Source organism: Meriones unguiculatus, chromosome 3, assembly GCF_030254825.1.
Source record: "Meriones unguiculatus strain TT.TT164.6M chromosome 3, Bangor_MerUng_6.1, whole genome shotgun sequence".
Classification (NCBI taxonomy): Eukaryota; Metazoa; Chordata; class Mammalia; order Rodentia; family Muridae; genus Meriones; species Meriones unguiculatus.
The window spans coordinates 124,145,506-124,159,092 of record NC_083351.1 but is presented as its reverse complement, the minus strand read 5'-3'; the positions used below and the strand labels follow the sequence as shown (position 1 = coordinate 124,159,092).

Sequence of the window (13,587 nt, the reverse complement as noted above, 5' to 3'; positions counted from 1 at the left end):
AAGGAGATGGGATGGGGCTAAACAAAGACACAATTCCTCACCATCACAGTTCTGTGCCGCAGACCTGTAGAGGAATTTTGATTCAGAACATGGCTGTTCTAGCAAGAGATCCACAGACTTTCTAGGTCTGTGTGATCCAGCTGGAATACAAACATGCCTGTAATCGAGGAGACAGAGGCAAAGGGGTCTGAGTTCAAGGCCAGGCTGGTATAGAGTGAGTCTCAGGTAAAGAAAAGCTTAGACTCAGGCATGGTGGTTCACACCCTTAATCCCAAACATTGAAGGTAAAGATCGTTTGTAGAAGGAAGTATGTATGAAAGTAATGTTTAATTGAGTGGCAGAAATAGTGATGAATCAGAGAAAGACTTTGACAGAATAGCATACACCCAGCTCTCATGAGAAGAGAGGAAAGGGAGCTACTTAAAGGGCAATGAAGAAGGGTGGGGGGAGAGAGAGTTTTACCAGGACAGTAATAGGTTGCAGAGAGAGAGAGAACTTAGGTGAGTACTGAAGGAGCCAGAGAATGAGAAGGAGCCAGAAGATTAGAGCAGATTGCTGGAGATTGAGGCCAAGCAGAAAAACTCAGAGAATGAGAGAGAACTCAGCACACAGCTTGGAAAGAACAAGAAGGGGTGAGCTTATTAAGCAGTAAGTCTCAGAGGCAGAAAATATTAGGTTAGATTGTACAGAGGCTGGAAGCTTCAAGCACTAAGCCTAAGTTTAAAGAAGGGGGCAGTAAGCCCCTGAAACAACAACTGAAACAGGCAAATAAAAGTTGCTTTTACACAACCCATCATCCATGGCATGGTGATGCCCATGGCTTAAGGCTCTCAGTTGACTAAAAAGGAAAAGTGAACAGAGCACTAGCACTCATTCCTCTCTGCCTTTTGACTGTGGCTGCAGTGTGCCCAGCTGCCTCACGTTCCTGCTGCTGTGTCTTCTGGACAGGATGGACTGTGTTCCTGGAACTTTAAGCCAAAATAAAGTCTTCTTTAGTTGCTTTTCTTTCTTTTTTTTTTTATTCTAGTAATGAGAAAAGTCACAAATACAACATCCTTTTTTTCTCTAACACAAAAGTTGTGAGCAGCTTTAAAAAAAAAGCTTTTTCAGTACCTGCAGACCTGGGACCTTGAGCCAATGAGGTTTAGGGGCTGGATTGCCATCCCTAGAGGTTTAGAACCAATCAGTACCTACAGGTCTGCTACTCCAGGCTTTGGAAGACGCAGCCCATAGGGTTGGAGGCTTATTTCTATGGGCTTTAACCACCAGCTGCCCTGGAACTTGGCAGTTACTGTAATCGTTGGTTTTCAGACACACAGCAAAAAGTGTAGCCTTTAGGTGGCAAGTGTTACAGCTCTTGAATGAGCCTCAAATGTTGGAACTCTCAAATCTGCAGATCCTATCTATAGTAGCTAGTATTATGGCTCTGAGTCTAGGGCATTAAGGACCCTCAACCCTTGATAGTGACCAGTGTTGCAGTTCTTGGGCCTAGTTTGCCTGACCTTAAGGCTGTATAGCTTCTTGGAATTCTTCTACAGACAAGGTCCACATCCTATCTTCAGTTTCCTTGTTTTTTTCACTACCTTTGACTTCTGCTCCTGAATACACTTTAGATCTGCAGCTATCTTTTTGCTACTGTCTTTTCTGCAGCTGTCTTTGTTGTTGCTACACTTCTGCCATTTCCTCCTGAGTGTCATCTACTTCTTTAATGGCAAAGATAAAAAATAGACAACAACAAAAAAAAAAATGTGTGAAGATTGGCCTTTTATTTAGTTTAATATTACAGCAGCAAAGGAAGATGTCTTCCATTGTTTGAAAACTAAGCCTACCAACATTTTTAAAAATTATTTTTAAAAATATTTATTAGTATTTTATTAATTAGAATGTATTCATCTTGTATCCCAACTGTAGCCCCCTCCCTCGTCTCCTCCCAACCCTACCCTCCCTCCTTTCTCTCCTCCCATGCCCCTCCCCCAGTCCACTGATGGGGGAGGTTCTCCTCCCCTTCCCTCTTACCCTAGCCTATCAGGTCTCATCAGGACTAGCTGCATTGTCTTCCTCTGTGGCCTGGTAAAGCTGCTTCCTCCTCAGGGAAGGTGATCAAAGAGCCAGCCACTGAGTTCATATCAGAGACAGTCCCTGTTCCCATTACTAGGGAAAACACTTGGACACTGAGCTGCCATGGCTACATCTGAGCAGGGGTTTAGGTTATCTCCATGAATGGTCCTTGACTGGAGTACTACTCTCAGAAAAGACCCCTGGGCCCAGAGTTTTTGGTTCTGTTGCTGTCCTTGTGGAGCTCCTGTCCTCTCCAGGTCTGTCTTTCTCCCCCTTCTTTCAAAAGATTCCCTGCACTCTGCCCAAAGTTTGGTTATGAGTCTCAGCATCTGCTTTAATACCCTGCAGGGTAGAGTCTTTCAGAGGCCCTCTGTGGTAGGTGCCTGTCCTGTTCCCTGTTTTCTCCCTCTTCCCTACCAACCTTCTTACCCACTGAGGAAGTGTGTGTGCCAACAGCTTTTGCACTAATTAGGTCATGGCACAGTCCTTCATGCAACTTAGGGTCCATGCTTATAGCAATCACTGTACCTCTTCTCTGATGTCTGTGAAAATGGCTGCTATATGCTTTATCAAAGCTTGTGGTGGCAAAAAGTTGACACAAAAAGCAGTCATGGCTTGGATAGGAGTTTTAGAAGCAGAACTGCACTTGTGTAGCAAGCAGCCGAGTTGCAGTATAGCTTTTTCAAGGCATTTTGGAGCGTTTAAAGCATCTTGACTTGCAGGATGGTACCCAATTGGCTGAATGGGTGGCAATTTTCCACTCAAGGCAACTGGAGCTTCAGGAAAGGGCTCAACATGTGGCAAATGGGAGTTAAATCATCTCAACACTCATCAATGCATTTAAAAGGAAATAAAAGATGAAAAGGGGTGCATACAGTAAAAACTTATTATTAACAAATTCATAATACTTTGCCACTATTTAACAGTGGCTTCTTCTCAACCAGATAGAAACCCTGGAAAGTTTCTATCAGATTATTTTATCTGCCTGAACAAAAACTTCTAGCCACATTTACTACGTTTTGTATCTAAAGCACCATGCTCATTTTTATGTATCATAAAGTGCTTCCTATTATAATACCCGAAATTTGAAAACATTTTTTTCAGATAACTCCTTATTTATGCTGTTAATAAGAAGCTACTATTATGATTATCACATAGTTTTGAAAAAAATAGATTGGTCAAGAGTGATGTCAAATTTTTTCTTCTTTTCAGTGTCGTAGGTTCTTAGTAGGATTATCAATATAAAGAGTTTAGGGCAGATGAAGGCCATAAGCCTTGCCATTTCTTTGGCAGTTAGTTGACAGAGAATGCAGTAGAACCCAGGACATAAAACTTTATTCAGGGTCATGTGACAGGTTAATGGCCGAGACAGGAGGATTTAGGACTTTCTGCTCTGGTTGCTCAATACTGTTTCCACTGGAAGTATTGGTCAGTCTTTAACTCGAAGAAAACTCCAAAGTAAGCATCTTTGAGGAGCACAACTTTGAGAAATACTATATACTTTTAAATAAGTTTTCTGGTTTTTGTTGTTATTTAGACTGTATCAAAATGATTATGTATATTCTGAAAATTATTTTTTAGCTTTGTATTGTATTAAAATGTGTGCAACATAATCTATTGCTTTAATCACTTTTAGTGTATACTTTACGCACTATTTTATCATCATCGTCATCTTTCTCATCCCAAGTTGAAGATAACTCCTGAGACAGAAACTATTCATTGTTGCCTGCCCAAGCTTCTATTCAGCAATATCCTACTTATTTCTTTATTAACTTAACTACAATAAGCAATGTTATGAGTGGAATGAGGCAGTCTTTGCTTTTGTTGTGTGTGTAGTGGTACTCATTTCCCTTTTCCTTTTCGAAGCTGAATGATATTCCAGTCCCTCGATTTACTAGGTGTCATTTCTTTGCTCATCTGTTGCTGGCGTTTGGTTGCTCTTACATCTTGGCTATGAAGAACAATACTGCTGTGAACACAAATCCAAAGATAACTTTTGGAGTCCTTCCCTTGTTTCAGTTGAGACAGGTTTTAGGTTAGGTTCCATGTTCATGCAACGTCATGAATCCCTTTGAAAATTACCTGCTGGAGATCTGGTTCAGTAGTTGCAGTGTATCGATTTAATGTAATTCTTTTAAAACTTCGGACATTTTTAACTCAGTCAAAAACTGAAATCAGATCCACAGGTTAGGTTCAGAGGGTAATCTGTCAGTTTTAATGAGATCTGAATAAGTATTGAAAGCTTCAGACTTCCCAACTCTTTAAGAAGCATATGAAACCACACTGTGTTCAGGTGGTTCACAGGACCCTTTCATTCCACCCCCTATTTTAGAAATTTTTAGTAGTCTCTTATAATAAACATCCCTAACACATAACAACATTTTCCTTCTTCTTTCACCAGTAGATTTGGGTAAACCTTTGAAAATACGAAAAATGCACGATTGGTTTTCACTTCTGACTCTTAGTTCCTAGTATTGAAATATTTGAACCATTTTTTATTTTCCTGTCTGGTCATACTCTCATGTATAACTTTAATAAATAACTTCAGAGACACTGGGAAACTAGAGGATTGTAGCACTTAACCTGTACTACAGGCATTTGGGATCTTGGTCACAGCTACCAATCAAAGAATTTTGAGACATACAAGAGATGAAGAGTTGATTGACTGAAACAGACTATTGGTAGCAATGTAGACGCTTTGAATACTAGACCAGAAGGAAGTAAGGATAGTGATACAGAATATGTATATTGTATTAGAGATCAAATACATAATTACAAACCGACTTTTAGGCAAAATGTAGATGTTAAAATTTTCTTGCTGTCCATAACAAAAATATGGAAGGAAAAGAAATAGGTTGAGAAAATAACTATTAGGCAAAAAGCAAATACGACTTTATGATTTGAGATATTCTCTGCCTGTTTGGAATTTAGGAAGTTTTAAAATTAAGAAGCTTAATGTCAGGAGAGTAATGAATCACTTTTCTTGTTAAGAAAGCCAGAGTATGAGTGCACAGACTTTCCTCCCTGTAAAGAGAGAAACAGCAATGGATTTCTTCACATGGTATGTTCATTGAAGAAGAGGCTGTTGTAGAGAAAACCCGCTGTTCATTGCTTATCCATTTGTCTGAGCCTGGAGAACAGAAGACACTCGTATGCAACAAGCCTGCTTGTAATACTTCTGTTATTTACAGGTAGGCAGAAAGGAATGGCAGTAAACCTCGGGATTCATTGTGAACCAGTCGTGGAATGTTCCAGTAACGCCTGAAGGAGAGGGAGTCTCAAAGTGCACATGGCCCACTCGACTCAGAACTGAAGAACTCTGGGGGCCAGCAGCCTGCTCTGGCTTCTCTACCCTGGTGGCAGTGAGTCACTTGGCTCAAGCAGTGGAGGACATCTTGTTTCTAGGGGAGCAGCTGTTTGGCTCAGTTGTTTTCTATCTCATGATGTTATCTTCACAGTACTCCATTGAGTTATTGCTGAGAAAACTATTGTAAGAGATAGGATTTCCAGGAACCTACTACCTCTTCTATGGTTGATGAGATCAGCCAAAGACCGTTTGGAAAACTCAAAGAATACATAACTCCTAGTGACCGAAGCTGGAGGCAGAAATGAGCCTATCTAGTAAGGATCTCTCACAGAACTCACAGTGGCCAAAACCAAAAGTGGAGTGAAACTGCCGCCATGTCCCTACTTTAAGAACAAGTATAGGTTCCCTGTTTCTTGCTATTGGTAGAGAAATCAAAGATACCTTTTCTTTCTTATCTTTCCTTCTTTCTTCTCAAATACATTTATAAAAGAGAGGGATGGCTGTGGACACTAATTTGGCAGCAGCTCAGTATCTGACCACCCAGAGTCTTTTAAAGGTGATGAGCCTGAAACAAATGAGACAAGATGCTGATTTCCCTTGTTATACCTGAGAGGGAAAGAAACACAGAACTTCTTTATTCTAGACACAGAGAGGAAAGACACAGATCCAATTCTCCCATGGTTAATCTCAGTGTTCTCACAGCCCTCTTATTGACTTGAAAAGTATTATCAGTACTTGGGGTGATGTTCTAATCTAGGTTTGCTCATAAATTCTTCCTCAGGGTTAGAAGACCAAATCTTCTTTTCTCTTGATCTGATAAAGCTCCTTCCTTTGACACTTAAACTATATCAGATTGGGTCGTTAATCCTATGTTTTAAGTAAATGCCCTTTTAAAAACTCTATGCTTAACATTTTTAAAGGAGAGGTAGAGGAGGACCTCCCCTATCAGTGGCTTGGGGAGGAACATGGGAGGAAATGAGGGAGGGAGGGTGGGACGGGGAAAGTATAAAGGAGGGGGCTACAGTTGGAATACAAAGTGAATAAACTTTAATTAATAATAAGTAAATAAATGAATGAATAACTCCTCAAAGCTTTTATCCTTGGTTTTCTTTATTACAGAGAGAAATTCTACAGCTTTATAAAACAGTTTAGAGATTTGGGGACTTTATGCAGTGATCTGTTAAGTATAAGGGATATATAATTTTCTCTTTTCTTTAAGAGTGGAGAATGACAGCATCTTTAATAAATTACCCTTATAAGAGTTTTTAGACCTCTCTTTACTACACAATGAGTAGTTTCAAAGTTGTAAACTTCCATCTCAAGGTGCATGTAGAAACTTAAGATATAGATTTCTGTGCATTTAAACTTAGGCTACTTGTTGGGATAAGCCAATGGTTCTTAACCTTCCCAGTGCTGTGACCCTTGAATACAGTTTTCATCTTGTGGTGAATCCCAGCTATAAAATTATTCTCATTGCTATCTTATAACTTTACGGTTCTGCTATGAATTGTAATATAACTATCTGTGGTTTCCAATGGTCATAGGTGACCCCTGTGAAAGGTCGTTTGACCTATAAGAATCACAGGTTGAGAGACACTGGCTTAAGCCCACGGTATATATTAATTAGTAAAATTTTCTTCCGTTTGAGGCTGGCTCATTTTTTAGTATTAGCCACAAATGGACAAGTTCTATTGAAGAGCCTTTCTTTTATTAATCTCTAAGTGTGTGGCATGATTTCTCACTGGGACACCATATTATTTCTATAACAATAGGACATTTAATAAACTGTGGGGGGGGGAAGGTATGTAGAAGCAGCACACAACTCTAGCCAATGTTCCCTGGCAGGGAGAATGAAAATTATGAAAAGGGAATTCTGAGAGTATTGGTAAAAAGATTCAAGCCATCTTGACCATAGGACAAGCACACAATCCCAAACTGAGGGTTTGTGTGAGATGGTGATTCCTTCTGCATTATAACTCATCAGTCAAGAAGGGGTCACTTTTGTTATAGCCTCAGACAGCATCACTTGGACAGAGAACATAGTGTGTAAGATTAACTTACCCTGGGAAGCACAGTAACAAGAAACAATCACAAGTGTGTTGTGGGTTATTAATATTTATTATTGATTTATATTTTAGTTAAGCAAAGGTTATTCCTAAACCAGTTGTATGCCCAAATCACCACATAGAGACTAGGATTTATTAATTAACCTAGAGCACAATGCTGGACAATAGTTACTCCATCCTAAACCTCCAAGCCCACATAGTTTCCTACCATTCAAATTTCACCCATTATACTTGCTTTTAGTCATATCTTAGGTCCAGTTCATCCCTCCTCATGGTTCTAAGTCCTGGTGATCTCTCTCTCCTCACCCCACTTGCTTTCTTTTCCTCCCCTCCAGACCAGGATGTCCCACCCTATTTTCACCTTTCTACAGCACTGGCTGGTTGTTTTATTGACAATACAGAGAAGAAATGTTGGCATGTTTATACAAACTTGAGACAGGTGATGCTTAGAATAAGCATCACAATGCAATGTTTGGATTGAAACCAGATAGTGGAGTAGAGAAATCAGCGTTTGAATGAACAAGGGTACATTCCACAAGAATATTATACCAGTACAGGTCAGGAAGCCTGGAGAAAGCATACTGCAAACTTAGGTGAGTAGACACCTAAGGCAATCATGGAGAAGAGAAAAGGAAAGGCATATCATTGACATTTGAAGAAATTTTGGTGGTTAGAGGCTGAGTTCTGTCTGTGAAGGGTGCAAGGTTTGCATCTCCAGTGGCTAGGAACACAAATTCTGGTAGCTCCAAACTTGAGCTTAATGAATGGCCCTATCTGTGGACCAAAATATATACTAGTAAGTCTACTGCTGAAATCTGTATCCTGGATCCTGTATACTGGATCCTCAAGTGTTCACTTCTATCATAGCTGACTCAGCTGCTGGTCCAGAAGAGCAGCAGTTCTCAACCTGTGCATCCTGACCCTTTTAGGGGTAATATATATAAAATTTACTGCATATTAGATATTTCATAACAGTATCAGAATTACAGTGATGAAGTAGCAATGAAATAATTTTATGGTTGGGGTCACCACAACATGAGGAACTGTATGAAAGGGTTGCAGTCTAGGAAAGTTGAAAGCCATTGGTTTATGCAATCCACACCCTTAAATCTATTTTAAGTTTTGTCCCCAGGTTACACTTTGAACAATCTAAAAAGAGACAGGAGACTGCAAGTTTGGCCACTTGGGCAGATGAGAGATTTGTACAGCAAAGATATTGCCAGAAGTATTCTTTGCACATCACTGTTACTCTTCTCAAATAGTTGTTACCCAGGTCCATCTTGTCCACCAGGCAGAAGTGTACTTTTTCTGGTGAGAGCATAGGGCAATTGATGGCAGACCAGGACTTAATGGTGGCTGAGACCCCGAAATACCCCTTTGAACTGCCCCTTAGAGGAGCATTTTTTGGTATGGGAGTGGACCAAATGGTCAGTTTTAAGTCATGGTTGTCTCCTTTAGTTATGGGACTGGGATCTAATTGGAGTTCAATTTTGGTGAATAAACATTAGTAGAAATTTTCTCAGCAAGCCTAGGCCTTGGTACAGAATTTTCTTTCTCATAGTTCCTAGCATGCCTGATTAGTCCCGTTGGAGGCAGTAACCCTTTAGCTAAATTCTACCTTCTATAACTTAATATTTTCTAGAAAATTAATCAGTAAATTCTTTATAGCATCTATTTTGCTACTTCAAGTTTCTCCTGTGCCACTCCCACCCTCTATGATGGCTGATGCTCTTCCATCTATTCTGTCTCTGAAGTAGAGTGTATTGGTTTTTTTATCTGTACTTTTTTTTTATCACACAAGCAGATCTAAACCCTGTCATTTTCCATTTTTTACATGTCTCATAGAACTATTATTTTTAAAAACTCCTCCAAAAACACAGTAGTCCGTTATATTCAATGAGATATATCCATGAGCTTGAGACATTTGGCATCAATAGAACACATAGAATATTCATCATCTTCAACATGGCAGGTGACATACACAAATCCTTACCTGCCTTTATTTAATTTTGGTCCTTGAACATTCGCCGTAGGAAACCAGCTAGTACTGCGATGACTTTTTTTTCAAACAGCTTTTTTCTTTACTCAAGCTTGTCCATTATATTCCATACTCAATAAGTTTAATATGGAGCAATTATGTTAGCCTAACTCTATAGTATGTAGTATATTGTTAAGGAAAGTATGCCTTATTTCTCTGACAGCTTGATTTCTTTGAAAACTGGTTCAAGCAATAAGTTAAATAAGGTCTTGTTGAGGTTAGTGCCTTTCTGAAAATTCATAAGATGGAATCATTTCACATGAATTAATGATTAACAATTGAAGCAGTAAACTTCACATATTGAAATTTATATATATTTTGTAGTATTCTAATGTAACATAGCTATAAAAGTACAAAAATAGAAAAAAAATAGAAAAAAAACACATTGATTCCCCCCCCAAAACATTGTATTCTCAATATTTAGGTTTTCAATTACTGAATTAAATAAATACTATTTATTTGGTTAAAAATAATTATAGAACTTTTATTTTTATTAGTATAACAAAATAAGTGAAGCTAATTAACTATTTAAAGACAAGAAATTTATCAGTTTTATAGTCTTGAGTTTTAAAAGTGGTCCTCAGTATCTCCTGAGATCTAGTACAGACTTTATGGCAGGTGATATTGTCACAGTGACAATAGAAAAAGGACAAAATTACTGAATACAATGACATATCAAAGCAAGGCAAGCTTTTCTTTTTAAATAAAAACTCAGCCGTGAGAACCATTGCAAGGTCCCTTGATAACTACCCTACTCCTTTCAAGTAACTGGACCACCGTGACCACCCATTATGCCATTACCTTTTTAAAATTATTTTTTTAAGGTCTGGCCGTTTAGGTATTCTTTTTTAACTTTCAGAGACTTATTGTTTTTCCTTTAAAAGATCTCATTACCTCTAAAAAAAATCACATTGAAGAAGAAAAAAATAACCTGAGAAAACAAACTAATGAATAAACAAACATGATAACCTGAAATTGACCTAAGTAACAAGCAGAGACACGAATGGTCTCTGAGCTTGAACTTGTGAGTTTTCCTCCTGTGCTATGCAGGTTATAGGTTTGCAAGGCTGTTGATTCTCTCTGGACTTACTCCAGGAGGTCAAGTGTTTCAAGAGCACTTGTGGGCAATGCCTCTGCTTCAGCATTTCTTTCTTTCTTTTTTTTTTTTCTTATCATCTGTGCTGTAAGACTAACATTCTGTTTTATGCAATGAAGGAGGAGGAGACACTGATGGAGACCAGTCCCTGTAATAGTTCCAAAGGAAGGATATTAATTATGGTGCCACTTTCAGCTTTATCTTAAGCCAACATTAGGTATAAAGGCAATAGCAAGCTTTAGGCCAGGATGTTTTCTATTTTCTTTTAGAAGCTAAACCTTTGCACTAATAGCTGGCATATATTGTTGAGTGGAGGTTCTGGCTTCTAACACTATCATGAGAATGTTACATGTGGAAGACAACCCACCAAATGTAGAAATTACAATTTTTTTAAAAAAATAAATTTCTGTGGAAAGGTTAATCAAGTTATTTGCCAAATTGGCAGCAATTCAATACAGTCACTGAAAAAGTCATGGCCTAATTAGAGATAAACAGAGCACCACAAAACTGATCAATAAAACCCAGGAGCCTGTGATTTGATACTGTCAGTGAAAGTTTTCAGAGCACAAAATTGGAATTGATGTTGGTTGTACGTGGGACGTGGGCCGGTTCCTTACTGAGTGGGAGGAACATTTAAGGTGGAGAAATAATTGTAGCAGGTATTTCTTGGACAGAGGAAATATTGCCAGTGCTAAATGTCCTCACCACTTCTGAGGAAAGCACATGGTATCAAGACTCTCTCTCATCCTAGCAGATGACACAACTGGTAGGAGTAAAAGTGAGGGGCGAAGGGACTGAGCGTTTTGAACCCCTAAGAATAACCCCTAAAACGTAATTGAGCCTAACAAAGAGAGGTTAAGTTTTCGTCATCTGCATGGTCTCAAGCCCTGATCAGGAGGGTGTAAATAAGCGGTAAAATAATGAGTAGTGTTACCATTGTGGTCTGAACATTAGATGCCCCGCATGCTCTAAGGCATTTGAGCACCAGCTGATGGAACCGTTTCCGAAGGTTATAGGACCTTTACAAGGTGATTTTTGGGAGAAAATATATCACTGGATGGACTTTGAGATTTTATAGCTTATCTCGTTCTGTTTTTTTCTACGCTTCTTGAATACTGGGCTGGCTTCCTCCTCCTGCTGACATGTCTTCTCTCAACAATGGTTTGTTTTTCTTCTTTATCTATAACCCCAAGTAAACCCTCCCTCCTGCCAAATGGCTTCTGCAGATAGATATTTTATTACAACAATAAAAAAGAAACAAATAAAGACATTGACCCTAAGAGTGATATTGGCACTGTGAATCTGGCCATGGGAGATTTTGGGAGGAATGAGGGAGACTTCGCAACTCCTGACTGAACAAGCAGGGGCAGAGCCTAATGGGCTATTTCTACCAGAGCTTGGAAAAGGCAGGTGTCATGGTATTGAAATCGTAAGATTTCAGAGGCAAACAAAGACTCCATTATTAACCTTGTGAGGGGCCATTAAGTAATATTGTGGCAAAAAAATCTGCCTACGTTGTGCCTCTGTGCTGACAGATTGGATGAGTCAGAATTTAAAAAGTAATAAACTTCTCTGATAGAGGAAAAGTTAAGACAGCATTTGTGTGGTATGTTTATCCTTGCTTACTCTTATGTAACACTAAAATAAATAATAGCAATAACTATGGTAGAATGAAATTTAAAAAATGTCCAGTATGTAGATAAAAAGACCAATAACATGCTGGTTAGTTTCTGTCAACCTCACACAAGCCTAGACATATCTGAGAAGAAGAAATCTTAATTGAGAAAATGCCTCCATAATGTTGGCTTATAAACAGTTTGCTAGCTTGATGATTGATGCGGAAGAGCCCAGCTCACTGAGGGTGCTGCCACCTCTGGTCGTGGTCTGGATGAGAGCAGGCTGAGCAAGCCTTGGCAGTAGGCTGGGAATCTGTGCTCCTCCATGGCCTCTGCTTCAGTCTCTTCCTCCAGGTTCCTGCCGGCCCACCAGTTGTAAGGTGAAATAAACCCTGTTTTGCCAAAGTTGCTTTTTATCATAGCAATAGAAACCAAATTAAGACAGCTAGAGAGCATAAGGTTGTAGCCAAGATGCGTGAAAAAGAGGCTGTAAATGAACCATCAAAAGAGAAGTCTGCTCTGCACTGGAACAGCAGAAAACTACACCCCCGAACAGATTCCTCCTATCAAATGCTCAGCTTCTGAAATGATAAGGCCTAAGGGGTGTCCTGTTCCTGGAAGGCAAAGATGTAGGGAAGCTTACCTCCAGCACACAAAAGCTCCTGCAACGTGGCTTAAGGAGGGCAGGCTTCTTTGAGCGGGCAGCAGAACTTGACAGTGTTTTCCTTGTTATTTTGTACATAGTATATATCATTACTTATTTTGAAGAAAGATGCAAGGTTTTGGGCTTTTCCTTTCCTGAGGCCAGGAGATATGTGGCAACATAGGAGCCCTGTAAAGAGCCACTTCTCTCTTGCAGTGTACTCAGTCAGCTGTGTTTCGTATTCTGAAGGCTGAATTCACTTACTTTGCTCCAGTCCCTCTCCGGCTAATAGTCACAAACACTGGGTTTTACTACAGTTAACTTCTGAGACCTTGAATTTAGGATATTAGCAGAGATTTTTAAACCGGCACCTGGGCTTATAGGTTACAGAGATGACAATATCAGGCAAGTAGAACAGTGATAAGGGAGACAGTGTCTCAGGTTAATAAAAGGGTCTATAGAGGGGATACAGGTCCATGGTCATTAACAGGGCATCCTGAGACTATTACATCCTTTTTCTCCAAGTGGTTTCTAGTAAGGAAGTAGTAGATGATGTGGACAGGTCTGTTTAAAAGTCAGCGCTCCAACTGTCCACAATCATCTCTGTTTGAGGAGGGCAGGAATAGGGCAGCAGAGGAGGAAAAAAATGCAACAGGCAAAGAGATTATAAGACAGACAGGTTCCCTATTTTTACCTCTTCCCAAGGCCACGGCCAGCGCTTTCTGACAGAGAAGTGCAGGGTCAGTTACTTCAGCACGGTTCC

General features: G+C 39.5%; 1 long non-coding RNA gene across 1 annotated transcript in view; it reads right to left on the bottom strand.

The window, feature by feature from the left end:
* LOC132653127 (uncharacterized) overlaps positions 1 to 13,587 on the bottom strand; it is a 64,747-nt gene that overhangs the window by 30,323 nt on the left and 20,837 nt on the right. The gene's annotated exons all lie outside the window — the stretch shown is intronic.